The sequence below is a fragment of the Haematobia irritans genome, chromosome 1 (assembly GCF_050003625.1).
Source record: "Haematobia irritans isolate KBUSLIRL chromosome 1, ASM5000362v1, whole genome shotgun sequence".
NCBI classification, from domain to species: Eukaryota; Metazoa; Arthropoda; class Insecta; order Diptera; family Muscidae; genus Haematobia; species Haematobia irritans.
Window position 1 is genome coordinate 111479326 of NC_134397.1, and position 24530 is coordinate 111503855.

A 24530-nucleotide genomic window follows, 5' to 3' on the forward strand; every position below is an offset into this window, starting at 1 on the left:
GACGAAGTACTTATTTTTCGACTGCTGGTAAGATTGCCAGGGCTGTGGAGTCGAGTCAATTTTGCTCGACTCCGGCTCCGACTCCAGCATTTCTTATTAGCCTAGACTGCGACTCCGACTCCGGAGTCGACTCCAGGTGGTGTACCTAAATCTCATTTTAACAGTATTAAAATTGTATTTTTAAGGTTCCACAAATAGACCGATATACTTAAATATTCTATTTTGCCATATGTGTTTATATGTCCGAAAGAACTGTCCAAAAGATGTCCAAAAGAAATGTTGATATGACTCGACGACAAATCTCAGCAGTTTTGGGATGTAAAGAACTCTACATTTTATTTTCAGGCCAAAAAATTAAAATACGACATAAGACTATATAGAAACCACATCAAAATATGGGTAGATAAAAACAATCTCCAGAATATTTTTTTATAAAAACACAAAATTTCAAAAAATAATTAGGCTTCCAGAAGTTTTAGAAGTAAAATCCTATAGAAATAAAATCTTGACAAAATTTTATATAGTAATTTTGACAAAATTTTCTATAGAAATAAAATATTAACAACATTTTCTATAGCAATAACATTTGACAAATTTTCCATAGATATAAAATTTTGACATAATTTTCTATAGAAATAAAATCATGACAAAATTTTGTATAGTAATAAAATTTTGACAACATTTTTTTATAGAAATAAAATTTTGTTGTGTTTTTTTTTTTATTTCAGCTTAAAACCATACATTGACTAAACTACAAGTGTAGCTTAATCAACAGAGGAAAAGAATGTTTATCAAATTTATTTGGGCAAATCCCTATAGACTGCAAGATGGTTGGATGGACGCACGTTTCGGAATTACCACATTCCTCATCAGCATCCTCTACTTGCAGCAAAACTATCAACCAATTATCAGAATAAATTTAAACCCAACAATAAACCACACTTGAACCTTCGGAAAAAAGGTTTTACATTGATAGCCGGCTTATGTCGAAATAAATTCGCACAAACATGATGGTGGCAAAGGAAAAGTGATATGCATAAGTGCCGAATATTATCGGGAAAATGACCTACAGACAATATTGATGACCTTGGCAGCAAAACACTTCGTCAACCAAGAATGGCTTAAAAATGAATATCCTCGCTTCATTTCTACCGCACTATGGCCACTAAAATCTCCGAATCTCCATCCGTTGGACTTTGCGTCTCAAGCATTTTGGAGAGTAAGGTTTGTGTCAAGACGGCGCTTCATCGGAACTGGGCCCAAATACCCAAAATACTTTCGTGCAGCCTGTGATGGATTTGTTGGCCGTTTGAATTTCAGAATTTTTTTTTTACATGATTTAAAAAATAAAATTAGATGACGTTATATTAAATTAAAATAAATTATGTTAAATCAAATTTACTCAAATTTAATTAAATGTAATTGTATAAAAAAACAAAATTGAATTAAATTAAATACCTAAATAATTTTAAATCTTCTTGTGTGTGGCAAAAAATATGTAAAAAAATAAAAATGATTTCCTCTATAAATTCTCATGGTCTGAATATTAAACCAACACTGATGTTTCACCAAGAAGATATATTTTTTAGATTCCTATCATATCTGACAACTACAACAATCCAAGTTGTAATCAATTATGTTATATTCGGCAACTTCATAAAAATAAATATGTTATACTGTTAGTACCTAATTGATTTCGGAATTTATTTACGTCTGTTAAATATGAACTATCTCAATTGTACTTACATTCATGGAAATTTGCATATTTCATACATAAATCTACAGCAATTACGATTGAATACCTTCTGGATGTGAAGAAATTGCCTATTTGACATACACTTTGCACTTTCTATATCGCCTTCATAATTGCTCTGAATGGCATCCAGTGCTAGTGTTGCTGTCACAGACTTGATTCATGTCACATCTGACACTTTGATCATGATTTTAATCAGTCAATGGGGGCAAGCGATGTTGGATGTTAGGTTATGTAGATAAATTAAACGTACGTTACTGTTTTCTACCTGCGATATGTCAAGACAAACAAGTATACCCGGTTGCAAGTTCGGGCCGAATCCTAAAAACCCACCACAAAGCATATCATAAATAATTTGTATTGAGAAAGTCTCTTTGTAGCGGTGATGAGACATAACATCCAGATCGGTTCGTTGAGGTTAATGTAGCAAAATTTCATATTAGCGCGTATGAAATCAATAAAGAAGCGTTTTTACTTTCTTTTTAGAGAAGTCTAAGTTTCTAGTCTAAACGTTTAAGAACATCGGATGATAAACCTTTCAGAAAATTCGAGATCCAAAATCTGTAGATTTTTACCCCAATAGTTGAATGGGCACGAGAAGAACAATCGGAAATTGTACTTCAAAAAATGGACGATATTTGCGCGTTATAAAAAATGTCTCCAGACTAAAAATGTCATTCAAATCGGAAAAACTTATGGCTTCAATGCTCCCAAGAAATCATTTCGGGAGATCAGGCTATATAAGAGCTAACATATATCATATTTGGTACATCTATTATCGGATGAGAATTGCAGCGTCTATGGCTTAAAGAAATTAAATCGGGAGATGTACTCTAAAAAAAAAGTTTACTTCGATCCAAAGATTTTGGCCTCCGCTGAAGGATTCTTCTAAAAAAAACCTATCTAGGTTTAAATATAGGATCAATAAATTTAAAATTGGGGTATAGCTCGCATTTATCGAACTTTAATTCTCTTTTTGCAATATATTAATAAAGCCAAATTGCAAGGTGCAACATCCTCAAAATAAGTCTTAGCCTATATTTGAAGCGTTTTTATATTAAATATTAAGAATCATGATATCAATTATTTCTTCAAATCATAAATGCTTCTGTATAGTTTAAGAAAAATTTTGTTAGTTCAAAGAAATGCGATTTTAACGAACGAACTCAAGATTCGTGTCCTAAATTTAATGAACAACATTTTTGAAGCAAACATTATAAACTTTCTTTTAATTAAAATTTCATAATATTAAAGAAATTTGTTCCTAATATTGTGTAAATTTTGTGTCCAAAAATTGCATTGGATGCATAATCTTTCATGTAAGGTCAATACTATTTTCAGTGTAGAAATCAAAAATATAAAAGTTGCTAAAGCTTGATATGGAAGCTTTATATCATGTCAAGTGGTATAAAATTCCGAAGAAATTGGGTGTAAAATATGAAATTTTACAACATATTTCCCCAAATCAGACTTACATACGAGGGCGTTAGTTTAGTTAGTTTTTCAAAATATTTTTATTTTTCAATATAATCTTCTGAAACTTCAATGCACTTAGTCCAACGCTTTTCTAGCAATTCTATCCCTTGATTAAAATAAATAGTTGCACGCAGAGAAGGAATATGATCACCTCAAACATGTTTCAAGAGCAAAATGTTATTTTTGTATGGTGACCATGTAACATTTTTGTCACTAAAATTTTATTTTCTCGTCAAATATAACCTGCTTGCCGAAATCAGATACATGATTTCCGAGAAAATAACATGGTTGCGAAAACCATGTTACATGGTCACCACCCAAAAATAACATTTTGCTCTTAAAACATGTTTGAGGTGATCATATTCCTTCTCTGGGTGTGATTAAAATAGGGAGCTAAATCAGGAGAATGAGGTGGGTGGTCAAGCCACTCGTACTTTAATTCGTTGATTTTAGCCATTGTTAAAACACTCTTGTGCGCTGGTGCGTTGTCTTGATGAAAAATTATTTTTTTGTGTTATAAGCCAGGACGTTTTTCTCCAATTTGTACATTTATTGATCCAAAAGGTTGCAATAGTACTCTGAATTTATTGTTTTACCCTTTTGCAGATAGTCAATCAATAAAATACCTTTGAAGTCCCAAAAAACCGTTGCCATAAACTTACCAGCCGATTGAATTGTTTTGCCTTCTTTGGGGCACTTCCTCGAGCTTCAATCCATTGTTTGGATTGTTCTTTTGTCTCTGGAGTATAGTGATGGATCCATGTCTCATCAACAGTTATGAAACGACGCTTAAAATCGCTTAAAACGATCCAAACAAGCTTGAGAAATGTTCATTCTTATGCGTTTTTGATCGACTGTTAACAAATGCGGCACCCATCTTGCAGAAAGCTTTTTCATCTGTAGTTCTTCATGCAAAACTAAATGGACTCGATCATTTGAGATACCCATGATATTAGCAATTTCACGCACTTTTATTCGTTGATCATTTAATACCATATCATGGCACTTTGGCTACAATTTCTGACAGCACGCATTTCTAATTTTTCCATTGTAAAAAAATTGCGGATGCGTCTTTTTTGAATACCTGTTTCTGTATGAAGGACTTGCCAGATCGAAACAAAATTTAACATGTGTTCATAACAGAGATGGAAGTTTCCAAAACACTTAACTTTTTTCTGTTTATACCGCGCTTTTTGCGCTAGGCTAAGAAGTTTCCGAACTGCCCTCGTATGTATGGGTGCTATATATATTAATTCTACCGTCAGTGCAAAAAGTCAAGTAAACCAGAATGGAACTTTGGCCACAGGTGGTCATAAGAATCAAAATCGATCGGAAGATATATATGGGAACTACATCTAAATCTGAACCAATTTCAACCAAATTTGGCATACTTGACAATACCTTCAATTGTACTCTTTGTGCAAAATTTGAAGCAAATCAAGTCAAATTTCTGGCCTCTGGATCCAATTAAATCCATATCGGGCGATAGATATGTATGGGAGCTACATATAAATCTTAACCGATTTCAACCAAATGATAATTCTACTCTCTGTGCAAAGTCTCACGTAAACCGGAGTAAAACTTTTCCCGATATGGTCTTATGAGTGTAAATCGGATGAAAGTTATATATGGGGGCTATATCCAAATCTGAACCGATTTCAACCAAATTTAATCATACTTCCAGTGCCAAATTTCACGTAAATTGAAGTACGTCTTTGGCCTCTGTGGTCATATGAGAGTAAATCGACCAAAAGATATATATGGGAGCTATATCTAAAGGTACTATGTTCACTTTTCGCTTTGAAAGTTTCGTGGTTACTTTATTAAAATAGTTGCATGTGAAGCAGATAATTTAATTTATTTGGAGCGCAGTTTATTTTTTATTGAGCTTTCGTCAAGTTTTAGCAGAAATATGCGTGTTTTAATTTACAATTTTGATTAATAGCAAAAATAAAATGATTTTCATCTCGAAAACCGAACATAGTACCCATCTTAAATCTGAACAGATTTGAACCAAAGTTTGTACACTTAACTATACTAATAATTGCACTCCTTGTGTAAACTTTTAAGCAAATCTATATGAAACTCCGGCCTCGGGGGCCATATAAATACATACCGATCTGATTGATATTTTGCAAGATTTAGTTGAATATACGAAAGGAAATCGGTTGGTAAATACATCACTTATGACAAGATCGGTTAAAAATATATATAACAGTTACATCTAAATCTGAACCGATTTTTTCAAAAATCATTAGGGATCGTCTTTGAGCCGAAAGAAAACACTACGCCAAATTTGAGGACGATCGGAGTTAAACTGCGAGCTAGACTTTCCACCCAAAAATACATCAAGAGACAGACAGACGGACATCGCGAAATCGGCTCAGAATTTAATTCTAAGACGATCGGTATACTATACTAAAAGATGGGTCTATGACTGCTTCTTCTGGGCGTTACATACAAATACACAAACTTATTATACTGTGTATCACAAATAGTGGTGTAAATAGGGGTATAAATAGGCGATATTATTTTCTGTCAATCGCGGTTCACATTGTCTGATGTTGGTTTCGAGAAATTTCTTTGGGTTTTTAAGAGCGTTTGTTCTTTTTTATAGAGTAACTAAACACAAAAAATATACTCTGTCTTCAATCACGAAATAAATTGATCCTATTAATTTTTAATTGAAATGTCTTCAGTCACAGAAATGATAGTATCAATTAATAAATTAAATGAGAGTCAATTAAAAATTAATTGATGCTATTAATTTTTGTGATTGATGTTTTTCAATTACAAAATTGTTGAATCAATTAAATTTTTAATTGAAATTTAGATTTTAATTGGAAAAATTTTCGTGAAATATTTTTCTGTACACTTGTTGAACCTCTATCGAAAAATAATTTTAACCCTTTCGACCCCGAATATTTATAGGTATCGATAATTTTTTTTTACTTTTAATCATGTTGAAGTCATTTAAGAAGCATCCAGCAAAAATTTCGGGTCGCCACGCCCATTCGTTTAGGCGGTAGAGAATGTTGCAATTGTGACTACAAATAGTTTGTTTTGTAATGATAGACGTATTACGTTTTATTTGATTGTTTAAAGTTTTTTTTGTTATTTTTCAGTAAATATATACTTAGATGCGCGCGTGAGTGGAATTTCACTCACGCTCAAACAAATTCACGAAGAAATATTTGTACTCACGCACGCCAAGTGGGTAGAAATTCAAGCTCACGCCAATTCACGAAATGAAAAGTCATATTGGCGCACGCTCACACATGAACAACGTTTATGCCTCACGCTTTCGCACGATTCACTACAATTTTCGTAATTGACGACAATACTCGTGAGTCACGAATATTTTTGGAACACGACGATTTTCGTGGCTCAATAAAATTCTCGAAATTTCTTGTGACTCACGCTATTGAAATCTTAAGCGTGAATAAATAAGTAAAGGTGATTAAAATCGGTGAGCTTGAATTTAATCGTGAACGTGAATTTGTTCGTGATTGTGACTTTTTGTGTCTCTGTTTTACCGTGAGTGTGAATTTTATCGTGAACATGAATGTTATCGTGAACGTGAATTTTATCTTGAGCGTGAGTTGGATCGTGAACTCACTCACAATCACGATTTGATTTTTACTCACACTCACGCGCCACACATTTTTGTTTTGTCCCGTTCACGCACATTCACGAGATTTCGTTTAAAGTTCATTCACGGCTTCGCGTGAATCACGCGTGACTCACGAATATATTTTTTTTTTTTGTTTTAAGCCCATGTCAATTTAACTGGCGGTGTAAAAAACCAAAGTATTATAAAGCGCCAATATTCGTGCTAATCCACTAGTATGTTGCTAAGAAGTTCGATATCCATGGCTTCCTCCCTTTTTACGATTCCTTCCAAATTCCCCCCTGCACTGCAGATATGTTTTCCACATCATCGCCGCATTTTTCGTCACTGGGACATCCAAGTCGAAGTTCAAAATATGTTCAAAACCATTGTTTTTCAAACCTTTTTTCTCTAGGTCTTATGTCCAAAAATATGTAATTTTACTACCAAAACTTGGCCAAATTTGACTTCCAGAAATATTTTATTTGACATGTACTACAACAGATCTAATAAAAACTTTCAACATTTTAGTTATAATTTTTGAAAAAATTCACATGTATGTTATAAGAACCTCTTTTTAAATTCGCAAATATTTTCCTCTTGAGGCACGTGCGTATTAATGAAAAAATTTTTGCTAATTGATAACCAAATTAGCTGATTTTTCATTTAACTTGAAGAAAACACTTGTAGCTTTCGATAGCGTTACAGTTTTATGAACAAAAACAAAAATAACGCTGACAGTGAGTCTCAAAACACAAATAGTTGCCCACAGGCAACTTTAGGGTCGAAAGGGTTAAAACTTTCACGATAAGGTAAATCAGCAGTTTCTTTCTCACAGCGGTTACTATGAAATATTGTTTTATACTCTAAACAGGGTAGTATTTAACCATGAAATTTGTCTGTAATCTACCATCGCAATATTTTGCAGTGTATACTCACTCAATTTAATATTTGCAACTGAAAGTGTTCGATTTTTTTCTCCCATTAAATAACGGTTGTCAGGTTGTTTCGCACATTTAAACAAAATGATAATAATTATTTAATAATAATAGATTATTGTTGTTATTTTCATTATGCTTTGATTATTATCAATCATTTGTTGTATCTTACTTTAATTATTATTTCAATAATAACACGATATATAACTAAACAATATAAGCGAAAATAATAATAATAGACGAACAGCAAAGACATCAAAGTTAGTGGTGCGGTTGGGGGAAGATATTCGATGATCACTATAGACCATTTCACTTTCAATGTTAAACTTTTTGATGGATGGAAGAAAAAGCTCGCCCCATCCAAAAACAAACTTAAGAGACGTCAAGTGTAATCTTATTTATTGTTCAACATCAATATCAATACCATGTCAATTGTTCCACAAAACTCAAGTTTTGGACTCTTGTGGAAAAGTCAAAAAATAAGTAGTCGTCGTGTACACTTTGGTGAGATAGTGCAGTAGTAGTAACACCTACATGGAAACACTTTTCAGGCTATGCCATGAGATAGGTGGATAGATAACCAGGCGGCAAGGTGACAGCCACCAAATCAACCATAGTCAATTTAATAATAATGGCCCAAATTTCAAATGATTTATTGATCGGTTTTGCCTACGGACATGTGAACGCGTGTACTTGTTGACATATGAACTTAGTATCCAAAAAAATATTTAATTGCTGCAAACTGACTGACTGACTGATTATTTAAATTTTATTTCTTTGTTTCTCTTCAGTTTTGAAATTGGCGTAGTGCAGAAAAACTAATAAAACAAATTTGGTACTTTCAAAGTAGGTTATCATAACATCTTACAAGTTATTGTCAATTTAAATATACGAATAATGGCAATGAGTCATTTTGGTCATAGGTAGAGGGCGTTTGTGACGTCCAATTGGGCATTGAATTGAAGAGATAACAACGTTTTAAGCACCTTTACACAATTATGGTCCTGTCCAGTTCAGTTCGGATCAGCTTAAAAGGCTTTATGGACAACATACGCCACAAATCGCTTGAGAAGTAGGTAAAATCTTCCATCATTGGGTGTGAGATTGATTCATTGTTGAAATGATCTTTGCTATTCAACAAATTACTAGGCGAGTCGTTTCAAGGGGAAACAAGTTTCCTTTGTGCTGTATATTTATTTTGTTTTTATTTTTTTTGGCATAATATTTCTCTTTTGACATTGTTTAATAAATCTTATCTTTCATGAGAACTGAAACTATAAATTAATTAGAAACGCTTTTGTCAGATTTATCTTCACGCAGCAACTTTGTAGTTCAATGAGGCATGTGAGTCATATTGAATCTGAATTCACCCGCAATCATCAAAACCTAACAAATTTCAATAATGAACTTTCGGTTTTTTTTTGTATTGGTAAAACTGTAAAAAAATAATTTGATTCTTATAAAGGACATGTGAACTTCAGATATATAAAATAGAACGTTCAACGTTTTTGAAAAAAGTAAAATATCGCCAATATTATTTCAATTAAAAATGTAATCGAATTTCGATAAACAAATCAATATAAATATTAAATCAATAAATATACAGCGAAAGTTCCGACAAGCCGAATCTTATGTACCCTCCAACATGGATTGCGTTACTAAAGACTGTCATCCACAATCGAATTACTTGGGTTGTGGTAAAAAAAAAAATAATTTAAATTTTTTTTGGGGTTATTCAAGAATTAAAATCTTTTTTTCACTTTAGGACGCTTAGGTTAAAAGATGTAGCCAAACGATTTCGATTTTTTGAGGACTTTCATCAAAATGTTTGTTATTTGGGGGTGATCATGAATTCACTTTCTTTTCGCTCTAGGACGCATATTTAAGGAGATATGGCCACTTCACAACACTATCATTGTGAACTCCTCGTGTAAGATTTAAAGCAAATCAGAGTAAAACTCTGGCTTCTGGAGTCATATAAGTAAGTGAGAACAATGAAATTAAAAAAAAAAAACACACACACACACATTTCAAATTATGAAATGGCAAAAAACTGTTATTTGGTAGGTAATTTCTTGGCATTTAACACTTAAGTATAATTTCGGGCATATGGCCCGACTATTTTGCACAGAGGTCATATTGGAGGTCCAGTTTTCGACCATTTTTTCAAGCATCCGTACTAAAACTAACGCAAATTTTAACTTATTTTTATTGGAAAAGAATTATTTGTGTATAGTTAAATTTTATTATTTTTTCGAAGTTTTCCACAGCCTAATGAAATTTTCCTTTTTTTAAGTATGTCTCAATCATTTTATGAACCTTTATGAAGTTCAATGACCATACCCATAAGTTCAATATGAACCAACGCAAAAGAAACGTACCATTTCTAAAAATAGTAAGAATGAACTACTGTATGGTAAAAATGGTAATGATTTGGCGCCAATGATGTTGTTCTTTACTTTTAGTTCATTTCTTGTATGAGAGGGTGTAATATAGTGAGTTGTAGTTAAAAAGAATACCAGGGCATTTTATTTTCCTGGTTTTAACAACGTTTTGTGCAATTCTCAAAATGTGGAGTAGGTTAGGTTAGTTTAGGTTAAAGTGGCAGCCCGATTAAGATTCAGGCTCACTTAGACTACTCAGTCCATTGTGATACCACATTAACTACACTGTTAGAAAAATATGTTTTTAATATGTTCCGATATAAACAAAATGTGTTTCGGGCACAATTTTTAAACACAATATATTTAAGTGCAAACATGTAATGTTCCTAAACTAACACAAAATGTTTGGGACACATATGTTAATATGTTAGAATATATTATGTTTGGGGCATGAATGTTTCATAAAAATAATATGTGTGAATGTAAACATATATAAATTTACAAATTTCGAGTAAACATATATATGTTGTGATACTTTATTCAAAGAGCGCCAGAGAGAGAGAGAGTTAGTATAGAGAAATAAATAGAGATGGAAACCGGGATGGTTGAATAAAAAGATATCAACATAACACAGCGATAGAATGAAATGAGAGCAATTTCTGTGAAACCGCTTGTATGTTGGTTCGGAAAACTGTTTCATGATAAGGCCAAAAATTTTATATGCTTAAGTCTAATTACTATTTAATTTGAATATTAGAATGAGTATTCAGAATAAAGAGAATATACATTCGGAACCAAGAGAATAGACATTTGAAAGAAAAAACAGCATATTTGTATTACAGAAAAAGATGCGAAGAACTCAAAAATTTCGTGGTAGTGAAAATTATGTGAGGGAATGAGCACAATCTTCTTTGGGGAATTCTTCCAAACATATACTATTTTTGGACTCAAAATGCTTCCAAACATATAATACGCTCAGATAAAACAAACATATTAATGTTTCTGCAGTATCCAATAATATATGTGTTTCCTGCAAAATATGTTTGGAACATATGTTAGAGAAGCGATTTTTTTTGAGGGTGTAAAAGTAAATACCTATTACATATGGGCACTTCTGGTTTTAACCGCTGAACCTTCTTGATTATTTTTCTTTGTTGAACCAACCAGATTGTTCCAAAAACATTAGCAGACTGCTTAAGTTAACGTTTTCCAGATCCGCCAGTAATCTGAAGCTATATGCTCCTAAAAGTTACTTGCGCTTGACAGCTCATACAATAGTCCGCATTATGACAGCTCATACAATAGTCATTATACTTCGCGCCTATAGTTTTTGCAAAATCACCTATCAGGCAGCGACCCGTTATAGCAGATATCAGGAGTGATATCTGACGTCTCGAGAACACTAGCATATCTAGTGTGCGGTTTAAGTTTAAATGGGGCCATATTTGCTTGGTGTCGTTACAGCCCTTGCAATTCATCCATCGAACATTTGCCATCATAACAGCCTTCTCACGCAGCATGAGCTTGCAGCTAGCCAGGGGCATACCAACAGATTCTAGCCAACTCATCCGCTTTGCTGTTCCCCGGTATGTTCCTATGGCCAGGCACCCATATTAGGTGAATATTGTACTACTGCTCAGCCATCTCATTGAGAGATTTGCGGCAGTCGATGGCCGTTTTCGAGTTGAGGAACATAGAGTCCAAGGATTTTATTGCAGATTGACTGTCTGAGTATATATTAATGCCCACATTTTTTTGGAACATTACTTCTCAGCCAATTCGCCACCTCTCTTATTGGTAATATTTCAGCCTGAAAAACACTACAGTGATTAGGTAATCTTTTCGCTATTCGAAGTTCCAGATCATTAGAATATACTCCGAAACACAATTGTCCATCCAATTTGGAGCCATCAGTGTAGAAATCTATATATTCTTTATTCCCCGGGGTTTGTGTGCACCACGCCTCACTGTTGGGGATTAGAGTCTCAAACTTTTTGTCGAAAAGTGGACAAAAGTTTGTGGAGTATAATTTAGTTCAATTTTCGCATGTTCCTATGTGATTATCAATGTTTAATTAATTGATGATATCGAATGCTTAAAGAGAACATGTAAAGGGTGATTCTTTTGAGGTTAGGATTTTCATGCATTAGTATTTGACAGATCACGTGGGATTTCAGACATGGTGTCAAAGAGAAAGATGCTCAGTATGCTTTGACATTTCATCATGAATAGACTTACTAACGAGCAACGCTTGCAAATCATTGAATGGGCCCTAGAAAAGTTGGCAGAAAATCCGCTTTTTTATCGACAAATTTTGTTCAGCGATGAGTCTCATTTCTGGTTGAATGGCTACGTAAATAAGCAAAATTGCCGCATTTGGAGTGAAGAGCAACCAGAAGCCGTTCAAGAACTGCCCATGCATCCCGAAAAATGCACTGTTTGGTGTGGTTTGTACGCTGGTGGAATCATTGGACCGTATTTTTTCAAAGATGCTGTTGGACGCAACGTTACGGTGAATGGCGATCGCTATCGTTCGATGCTAACAAACTTTTTGTTGCCAAAAATGGAAGAACTGAACTTGGTTGACATGTGGTTTCAACAAGATGGCGCTACATGCCACACAGCTCGCGATTCTATGGCCATTTTGAGGGAAAACTTCGGAGAACAATTCATCTCAAGAAATGGACCGGTAAGTTGGCCACCAAGATCATGCGATTTGACGCCTTTAGACTATTTTTTGTGGGGCTACGTCAAGTCTAAAGTCTACAGAAATAAGCCAGCAACTATTCCAGCTTTGGAAGACAACATTTCCGAAGAAATTCGGGCTATTCCGGCCGAAATGCTCGAAAAAGTTGCCCAAAATTGGACTTTCCGAATGGACCACCTAAGACGCAGCCGCGGTCAACATTTAAATGAAATTATCTTCAAAAAGTAAATGTCATGGACCAATCTAACGTTTCAAATAAAGAACCGATGAGATTTTGCAAATTTTATGCGTTTTTTTTTTTAAAAAAGTTATCAAGCTCTTAACAAATCACCCTTTATATTATTTCCGTTAAAAGAGTTTTATCATTTTTTGTTGTTGTTTTAAACATGTACTTGGTTCTCTTGACTTTGAATTTTTTGTAGTTAATTTACCCTGAAATTGGCAATATTATTTAATGGCTATGATATCATTAGTGACCTTTTTTATCTACGGAAATTTGCAATGTGTCGGTATCTTGGCAACATTGAAGATGATCTTCACTTACGTTCGAATGAAAATGAAAATAAATTTCACAAATTAACTGTTTTATGTGAAATTTCCAATTGGAAATACAATAACCAAAGGGGGAAGTGTAATTTTGCCCGCTTCCATTCCGATGTCGTCGACGTTGTATGCCTGATACACTACCTCATCATCATTGTAAATCGGATAATAATAACTTAATTATGTTTATTAGCTTTTAAATGATGCTCAAAATACAAACCCATCCAAACGTCCAACTATGTTATTGTTGTTCAGCGTAAAATTATCAAGCGGGACGAAAGCGATGAAACTGAAATCTAGTCAAAGCAAAATGTGAAAAATAATATTCAAGTTCAATGAAATCTCACGACTTTTTTTCTCTTGATATTAACACAAATTGTTTTTAAGAATTAATAACGTCTTGAACACAATGCAACAGAAATAATATGTTTATGTTTTAGTCGAAATATTATAAAGTAAGTCGGGATGCAGGAAACAGTTATACTCCGTTTACAATATCCTCGAAATGTCGCTGTTTCGAGATTGCAAATCGGGATCGGATAAACTTTCCATACAAATGTGAGTTTTCAAAATATCAAAAGCAATTATGTTATGAAATTAGTTTCAACAAATTTATTTCTTGGTGAGGAGCAATAAAGTGTTAAGTATAAGCATTAAGAAAATTTCATTAAAAGTTTTTTGGTACCAGTGTATATATATATAAGCTTGAAGGAGAATGTGTTTGGGAGTATATGTAAGATTAACAACAATTTCCGCCGGGCTTTTGGTACTGTTTTTTATACCAAAAGCACGGAATCAAATTAGGAATCAATTCTGTCACACTGGTTTTAATTGATATTTGGAATTATTTTGGAAAATGTAGCAACGAAAATTGAGTGGTTCAACTCGAAAACCGAACATAGTACCGGTCTTACACAGAAAATAATTTCCGTAGTGAAACTAACGCTAAATTTAACTTATTTTTATTGTAAAAAATTATTTGTTAGTTGTTAAATTTTATTACTTTTTGCGAAATTTTCCAAAGCCCAATGAAATTTTCTTTTTTTAAGTATGTCTCAAATATTTTATGAACTAAACGTGAGTATAAAGTTCGATGACCATACACGTCATTCATTCCATACGTATCGAAGAATGCGCTGATGGTTTTTAGTCAGATAAAATAAAATAATTAAACATTTTTCCTTAATTTTCCCTTTTAATCGGTTTTGGGAAAAATTAAAAACCGAAATCCGTTTTTTAAAAAACTTCGATTTTCGTATAAACCGAAAAATATCGGTTATTTGAACACTCTACCCTGTTGTAAAATATATGCATGCTCGAAATCATTCCTTGAGTCCATCTCTAACCCTAACCCGAACCCGAAGCGAACGCATAAGAATTGTTACCAGTTTCTTCAAGACCATAGCTTTTCATCAAGCTCATATGTTAAATTCACACTCATTGTCTCCGTTGATATCTGCATGCGTACTCTGGTTTAATCAATATCATTTCCCATAATTTCACGTAATATGGATCGTTGCAATATTCTCAAAATGCATTTCTTCGTCATTGATGTGGTGGATTTATAAAGGGAAAACATTTGAAACTCCAAAACATGTTTGCATTTTGTGTCCAAAATCTGCTAGCATTTCCAGACTTCTAACGTAGCAAAATTTGCAAAAAAACCCAAATTTTGAGATTAGATCACTGTTGAAAGCGAACGGCCATAGCTCGCTTGAAAATTCTGTTAATACAGTGTAATCTGTTTGTCAGTCTCTGAGTTTTCGTTTTAATGGCTGCCAACCAATATGCCGCGTTGTTGAACTTAGTTTATGTTACTATTAACCACCCATAGTAGTAGAGTGTCATTCATTGTGGGGCTGAATGGATTAGATAGATGGATGGATGTGTAGATAGTCAGATAGATAGGTAGATGAACGTACGGATGGATGAATGGTTGCTCACTATGCTCACCAACTAGTATCACGGGTATGGCATGCACTTTAACTTCCATTTCTGGCTATCTGGCGCTATGGACGGACAGAATGGATAGATAGACCATAGAGTAAGCGCATATTGATTAGCTGTTTGTCTACCGGCGGGCGTGTGTATTTACGTTGTTGGTGGTGCGGTAGCATCGCTTGTCAATCATCTTTATTGAAACAAATGATACGATGACGACTATGGGGATAGATGTACCGTAACATCCAAACATTGGAATATTAAAATACCGGTAAGATTTTCGATTAATGCCAGTTTTCTGATATTGATTCGCTCGCTTATGCTGGGGGATGATAACGGGGGGAGAAGAAGCAAATGATGCTGATATTGAAGTATTGTTTCAAATACATCTGCGGCATCGGATAGTGCGCAATAGTTTCCGTAGATATGGCTAAAGAGTGTGAAGTGTGTGAAATTTATTGCATTTGTGCTGTGAAATAGCCTTCCTTGGCAAACCCCCCATTCTTTCAATTAGACGAGAACAATAAGCAATCGCCACATATTTCCTAAATAATTTTTAACGAGTTTCTCTTGCTGCTAATTGTTCTCATTAGGAAGTCTATAGGTTGGATCGATTAGAGTAGCAAATACAGGTAAGTTAAGTTAGAGTAATGACCAGGGCTGTGGAGTCGGAATCTGAAGATTTTGCTGGAGTCGGAGCCGGAGTCGTAAAAATTTTGCTCGACTCCGACTCCGGCGAAACAAAATTTGAAAAACACTTTATATATTTGTAACTAGAGAAATATTTCTACAAATTAGGTTCCATTAGGGTTTTTAATCGAACAACGAAAGTACTGGATTTTAAGCCATTCAAAGTATATTTACATATATGGGTGAAATTTCACGATGATATAAGTAGTAGGTTTTACTAGAATATGGGGTGAATTGATCAATTGTATTGTCTATTTTTAACATATTAGACTACAGATTTATGACCCTAAATATACTCTTGATGAAGGTAGAATTTTAATGAAATATAGCAGTAGAACCTAACGTTGTTTTTGGCTGGCATGTCGAGTTCGAAGATGTGTCATACCGGACAATTTTGTGATACAGCACTTACATATCAACTCATCTTCCGATTTGTTTTACGAAATTTTTCCCAGCCTAAAATGTTCATAAGATTTATCAGAAATTTTAAATTTAGAGTTGATTTGAGATCCATAAACAAATGCGGAAAATTCTCGTCTGCCCAGATTTTGTATATGGAGAAAATTACTTGAGACATCTCCATACACTCATAGAAAAAATCATGCACGGCGTGCTCATTTCAAAAGGATTCGTTCAAAAGGATTCGTTCAATGACACCATGCGTTGTCGTAATAACAACCAGCGATCACGATCTGAAAACGTTATGGTTACGAATTTATAAACAGAATTAAAAAAAGATTTCCGCTACCGTGACTCCAGCCTGTGTTTTCTGCACCATACGCATTAACAGTCGCCTTAGCACATTGCATCACTGAGGGAGTTGCCATAATAACGTCTAACGATTATTTTAAGACTTTTCATAGCCAAAGAAAAACTAATCCCGTTCATGAAATCGTGAACGCCCGTGGACGAAATTGTGAACATACCGTTTTGATTTTTTGTGAACGTTTCCGTTTCATTTTGTCACCGTCTGTTCACGACTATGGAACGTAATTTTTTCTATTAGTGTATACACCCGATGTCCTTGGCAGCTATAATTTTAAATTAAACCTCTGCCAAAATGCCATCTGAGCCGGTCTTTTGGGAGAAAGTTTGTTTCATCAAAGCCACTCGAAATTCTTTACAGTAAATTGATGGCCTCTAATGTCCATAACAGATAGACCATTTATAAATCGATGTATCACCATTTTACTTCTATAGAAACAATATTCGTAATTGTCATCTGTTGTATGGTAGTGGTTATTTAAAATTCCGCCCGTCCTAATTTATGGCAGTTTATGTTTGTTTCATATATATGAGACATTTTATTTTTTAACATCTAAACTTTCTGTCTGATTAGCCCGACATTTTGATGTTTATGTATTTTTCTTTATATATAGATTTTTTTTTTTTATAAAATGACTAAATAGACCAATACCAAGATTTTACTTCTTAAACTTCTGGAAGCTTGATTATTTTTCGAAAATTTGTGTTTTTATAACTTCATATACTGCAGATTGTTGTTATCTACCCATATTTTGATGTGGTCTCTATATAGCCTTGTGTCGTATTTTAATTTATTGGCCCGAGATGAAAATGTAGAATTCTTTACACCCCTAAAATGCTGAGATTTGTCGTCGAGTCGTATCAAAAATTAGAGTTCTTTTTGACATATAAACACATATGGCAAAATAGAAAACTTAAAATTACAATTGGAATACTGTTAAAATGAGATTTAGGTACACCACCTGGAGTCGACTCCGGAGTCGGGGCTAATAAGAAATGCTGGAGTCGGAGCCAAATTGACTCGACTCCACAGCCCTGGTAATGCCCCTAACACCCGAAAATAACCAATTAATAATTTGAAGTGTACTGTGCTATATCAAAAACCACCAAGGGTGATTTTATATTGCATCTCAGGGTGTAGGACTTGATAAATAAACGAAATATTTTTAGAAGTAAAATTCATTCTTGATAGAAATTAAAAGTCATTGGTATTAAATACATAGACCAAGAAGATATAAAGACATCGTTTGTTAATTCACAATGATTTTGTTTATTTGCAGTTCGCAGTCAAGTGACTCAATTTCTTTTTGAAAAACGAGATTTACCGTACAAATCAGTCAATTTGCATTACAAAAAAGGTGTGGGATGTATAGAATTTTATATGCTTTTACAATATTTGGTGGTTTATCAAGAGAACAAAGGAAAGAAAATAAATTAAAGCCAAATTAAAAAATCACTCATTTGCAGACGAAAATGAGCCATCTACGGTGTGCAGACAAACTACAGCGCTGTGAATTCACTTTCGTTGTCTATACCTTCCTTGGTCTATGTTAGATATACAAATCAGCTGTTTGTCTTATTCCTTATTCATTATATTTTATTTAAATTTTTATTATTTTAGTCTCACAGGTGATTCTACGTTTAGCTCAATAATTATTTTATGTTACATGGTAAAGTGGTTTCCAATAAGAGGTAGGTTTAGACATATTGGCCAAACACTCAGCTGCAACAATGGCTGTACGATTGCGCGACAATGGCTGTAAGATTGCGAGTTATCGCTGTGGTGAAAAAAAAAAGGCACGGTCACAGTTCGGTCCTCAAAATAATGCCAGATGTTCCAAACGTAATGGATTACACCCCGCTTTTCGACAAAAAGTTTGGAACTTTCATTCCCATCAGTGAGGAATATAAGTTATATATATTTCTACACCGATGACTCCAAATTGGATGGACATGTGGGATTCGGAGTATATTCTAAAGACGAAAAGATTACCTGATCGCTATAGAGTTTTTCTGGCTGAAATATTTGCAATAAAAGAGACGTAATGCTCCAGAAAATGTGAGCAGTAATGTTCCAACAAATGTTGGCATTAATATATACCTGCATTGGCATTAATATATCACCTGCAATAATATCCTTAACTCGAAAACGATCATCGACTGTCACAAATCTGTCAATGTGATGGCTGATCAGTACAATAGGCACCTGGCCACAGGAACATACACGCAAAGAAAAAAAAACGTTTGGAAAACGTGTACCGAAAACGTTTTTCTTTTGTTAGAATTTTTTGAATTGCTTCGAAAAGTATACACTTTTATCATTCGTTCGTTGCAAAATTTTTTTTTTCAATAAAAAAAGTTATTTTTGAACCAACAACACAGTCCATTTCGTTTATATCAAACACTGTTCGTTTCTAAATTTAGATCTTTATTAAGACAAATTTTACAGTTCATAGTAAAAATTTAATATAGTAGAACGTAATGTTGAACATTTTTTCGGAATCTTCCGACCATATCTGGTATATATGTAAAAAAAAAAACTTTGGTCGAAGCAGGGATCGAACCCACGACCCTTGGCATGCAAGTCGGACGTAGCAACCACTGCTCCACGGTGCCCAACTAAATTTATTTTTCTGTTAAATAAACTTTGTTTAATCGGCTCGTGGGCGCCGCAAGCTATGCTATATAAATATAACTTATATGGGTAATTGTCTATTGATGACAATAACGGCTACATGGCTCAGTGGATAGTGTGTTTGCTTACAAATTGCATGGTCCGCGGTTCGATTCTCTGTCCAGGCGAAAGGTAAATAAAAATTTTAAAAATTTATAAAAGCGTATAATTTTTTCTACATTGTTTGTGTTACAGAAAAAGATGCTAAGAACTAAAAAACTTCGTGGAAGTGAGAAAGATGTGAGGGAAAATGCAATTAGCCAGAAAAAAATTTTTGAGTTAGTCTTTATGAAATTGGCTTTACATCCTGGAAAAGAATAAACGTTTATCACAAAAAGTATATACACTCAAAAAAAAGTGAACCCCATATTTCACTAAAGCTGATTTAATTCTCTTTTAGTTCATGGAATTATTACGTTTTAAGAAAGTTTCCATGCCATTAACAATTTTTTGCGTACGTAAGTTAACTTAACTAAAGCAGAAGAAAAAATTATACACTATTGAAGTATAAAGATGAACTAAATTCGTGTCTCCCACAAAATAGTTCAGAATTCCTTAATATTTGTAAATTTTACCAATAATGCGTCCATCATGAACTTCGTATGGCACTAAAGACATTTTTGCAATTTTGAACTCCAATTTTTTCCTTCAAACTACGAAATTTTCTTTAATAAGTGAAAAATAATAATTTTGTCTAATAAATCTTCTCAAATTTGTCGAAAAATTTTTACTTGTTTTAGCGAAATCGGAGCGAAATCTGCGTTTATAATACTGTTTAGTTAAAATTTTCTACAAATAATCAAAATTTTCAACAATTAACTAAAATGTTCTTTCCTGGTGGGTTCACTGTTTTTTCAGTGTACTTTTCTTCCAACTACACTTCCTTTCAACGAAAAGCAAATGTGAAACGAACTTTGTTTGTCTAAAATTTCGTTTGGGAGGAAAGAATTATTTTTTTGCGTGTATCGGGGAACTGCGAAACGGATGAGTTAGCAAGGTTAGGAACTACCTTACATATTCCAGAGGAACTACAATATGGTGGTATGCCTGTTATGCAAGCAAATGTCCAATGGGAGAATTGCAAGGGTTGCAATGACACCAAGCAAATATGGCTCCATTTTAACTTAAACCGCACACTAGATATACTAGTGTTCTCAAGACGTCAGATATCACTCTAACGGGTCTCTGCCTGATAGGCGATTTTGCAAAAACTATTGGCGCGAATCATAATGACTATTGTATGAACAATTATGATGTGGAGGAACAGGAATCAGTTAAACACCTCTTGTGTGAGTGTTCGGCATTTAAATAGTGTAAGGCGTAAACGAATTTTAGGAGCGTATAGCTTTAGATTACTAGCGGACCAGCAAAACGTTAACCTAAGAGTCTTCTAATGGTTTTGGAACAATTAGGTTGGTTCAAGAGAAGAAATAATCGGGTGGGTTCAACGGTAAAAACTAAGAGTGCCTATATGTAATAGGCAGTTTTAGTCAATGCGGTATCACAATGGACACACGAAGAAAAAAATACTTTTCTCCGGAACGAAATTTTAGACAAGCTAAATTTCCGATTATTATAAAGCATTTTCTTTAAGAGCAAATAGACACACATTTATGACAAGTGATGCAACGATTGTCTCCACACTGGAAAAAAAATATTGTAGTGAGGTCAAAGATTTCATGTCCTTAAAATATGAATGCGAATTTAGAAAAAAAAGTTTCGAAAACGGGTATCGCAACCGTTGTTCGTTTCTTGCGAACATTTTTGGATTAAATTATTTCATTATTTCTGAAAGATGCATTTGGTACATCGTTTGTAAGAAGCGAACCAATTAAAGTGGTTTGTTTTCTTTAAATCAGTGTATGTGCGCGCAACAATCTGGCCTATAAATAGAATTGATTGACTCGGCACACTAACCCAACAGTTTTGTATATTTTGATAAAATTAGCATTTTAAAAAGCAATCAAATGAGCATTTACCCATTAAGCCATTCATATGAAATCTCCGATGTGTAAACAAAAACATTTAATTGAATTTAATTGTTATTGTTTTAATTCTACCAGCATAAAAGCTTAAAACTTTATTTTACTAAATATTCATAGTAAGCATATATTAATGTCGCTAATATTATTGTTATTATTGTCATGCCAAAATACTTATGGCCAATTTATGATTGAGCATATAATTGATGTGTTCCCGGTTTGTTGTTGCCTGTTATGGTTGGTACACACTTTAGTTTGTTCCATGAATAACATCAAAAGCTTCCATTCCATGAAGGAGCAAAAAAAAATTAAATATAAATAGCAACACCACGTTTTATTGCCTTATGTTAATAGGTAAAAAAAGTGTTTAGCTTTCGGCAACTCTAGCAACCATTTGAATGTGTAGTTATATGGAATATTTATTGTTTCTCCATTTATTGAAATAATTGTGGTCGTTATGGTCACGGTTCTTTGGCGACTGTTTCTAATTGCAGCGATAACACTTCTCCTTTACACCTTCTAAACAATATATGGTGGTATTGACCCCCATGGTACTTAAGTGTCTTCAAGATAATTTAAATTTGCTGTTAAATAATTTCTTTCGATATTTTTCCCCTTTCCTTTTGTGAAAAATGATTTTTGCTTCAATTTGTTTTTTTTTGTGATATTAATGTTACTATTTAGTTGTGTTAAGGGCATTAGCGTAGCTAGACAATTTTCCTAGGGGGGCTATAGCCCCCTAGCTAAAAATTAATGGACTGAAGTTATAGGTTCAATTAATGTTTTATTTTATCAAAATAAATAAAAAATCAGACTTCAGCTTAACTAGACAATTAATTTATAATAAAGCAACTAAAAGTAGTTCCACACATTTTCTAACTAAAACTAAAGTAGTTCCTCACATTTATAAAGGCACAATTTTAAAAGCACTTCCAAAAATGTCCTCACTAAGAAGTTAATTTTTTTAACTACACAGAAAAAACTGAAGCAAAATAAAAATCAATTATTGGCATAATTGAATGAAAAAATTATATCAAATACGATTTATGTTAAGTCAAACATGAAAATAATTGGTTGAATGAAAAACTGGCAAAAATATCAAAATTCACTGGTAATTGAATTCACAACACATCAATTACTATATTCAATTGGACCAAATATAAAAGTTATTGATTTAAGTATAATGGGTAATTGCCCGATAAAACTGTTTATGACGTTGCTACGTAACGAAAAATAAATTAATACAAACAATAAAATGTCATTTATTGTTATTATTAAGAATCTTCTTAAGAACATGGTCGAATTTACCCGCAAATAAAACTTGGTATCGGTACCGCGATTCGAAATTTTAACATTTACAACATTTTTGGCGCACCGCACTGTATTTTTATCGCAGGTAAGTACCTTTATCTAAATACCAGTTTTTTTGGTCAAGCGCGTTTTTTGGAAACTACACTGAAAGAATTCTCTTCGTAAAAATGAACATTTTCATTGTGAGTCTAACCTGTGACGTGTTGGAGGTATTCTTTCTCTCTCTCAAGCACATTCACGAAATACTCATGCACGTTCACGCAAACAGAACTTTTAAAGACGATTAAAGGTTCACAACAATTTTTAGACTCACAAGAATTCTCGTGACTTCGACTATTAGTCGGGATCATGACGAATCACGAAAGTATCGCAGCACAAACTTTTTACTATGGAAAGTTAATTTAATATATTTAGTACATATTTCTATGTTCGTAAAATTTTTAAAATTCGCTGAAAACTTTAATAAAATATGTAAATGAATTCTTTCGTTGTATAAACTTACACACATCCTGAATTGGGTCGTTCAAAAACTTGCGAATAAGCTTTGGAATATATATACAATTACATACTTTATATTTTGTTTTTACAATTAGGTCGTGTATACGTCAAATTGCCCTATTAATGGATATAAGCCGACTGTCAAAAATATGTGGCCTAGAGGAAAATGTTTTTACTTCGAAAACGGGGATTTCGTGCTTCAATTCTTCCCAGCAACAGAAGGTAAAATCATATAAAACTTTGAAATATTTTCGAAACTTTGAAATGAATAGATGTTTGTATTACAGAAGAGCAGGATGCCTAAACAAATCGCATATAAATGAGGAAGATTTGGGAAATTCCAGCAGGTGGTACAGATAATTCAAAAACTGTTTTTTTTTTGTGAGTTAGCCTGTTAAATATGTCGTTTATAGTGAATATTTTGTATTTTCCTACCAAACATGTACTTCGCTGTATTTTCAATTATACATATTTTCAGAATTTCTTTTTTATAATAAAAAGCATAAAACCTTTTTTCAGAGTGTATTTGTATAATTTTCTTAAATTAATATAGATTATATAGTACAAAGATTGTATTGATTAACATCGTAATAAACACAATTACGATAGTAATTGTATAGGTTACAAAATTCTATAAACATTGTACTCAGTTCAATTACGACTGTAATTGAAAACACTTTATATACTTCAAATACTAATGTATTTGGATTGAGTACTATGTCATTTGAATATTTTGACAAATTCCAATTACATTTATACTCAACGCAAATATTACTTCATTTGAAAATAGTTTTATGACAACCTTACAATTTGGGTAATTGGATTTATGATTTTCGTAATAAGCTGAAAATCAAATACAAAAATAATTGAAATCACAATTTTTGTATTTGATTCAAGTATTCACTTTTTTCTGTGTACACAGGAAGTGTTTTAATACAATTTTTATAACTCGTTTTTTTATATTTTTTATTTTTTGTTTCAAATAGGACAAAAAAGTAAGAATTAATAAAATGATACAAATTATTATATTATGTCGACAAAATGCTAATTCCGTTCTAGAAAAATTGCGAATTTTTGAAAATATTTTAGTTCAAACGTTCCCATGTCCCATTATTTATTTGGGAAAATATCACAAAATTTTTTAATTCACACTGAATTCGATTCACACTTTAAAAGTGATGCAAGATCAGTGCAACGGTTGTTGAAATGGTGGGCATTCGTCCTATGACATGCCCATCTTAAATTCATAGCTTCTGCG

At 33.2% G+C, this 24530-nt stretch overlaps 1 protein-coding gene and 1 long non-coding RNA gene across 4 annotated transcripts in view; one reads left to right on the forward strand and one right to left on the reverse strand.

Annotated features, from left to right (window-relative positions):
* Drip (aquaporin homolog protein drip) overlaps positions 1–24530 on the reverse strand; it is a 184757-nt gene that overhangs the window by 99947 nt on the left and 60280 nt on the right. The window lies entirely within an intron of this gene.
* Positions 22678–23785, forward strand: LOC142221685 (uncharacterized). The gene is made up of 3 exons (XR_012718186.1): positions 22678–22859; positions 23368–23494; positions 23560–23785. It is a non-coding gene; the product is annotated as an uncharacterized LOC142221685 (long non-coding RNA).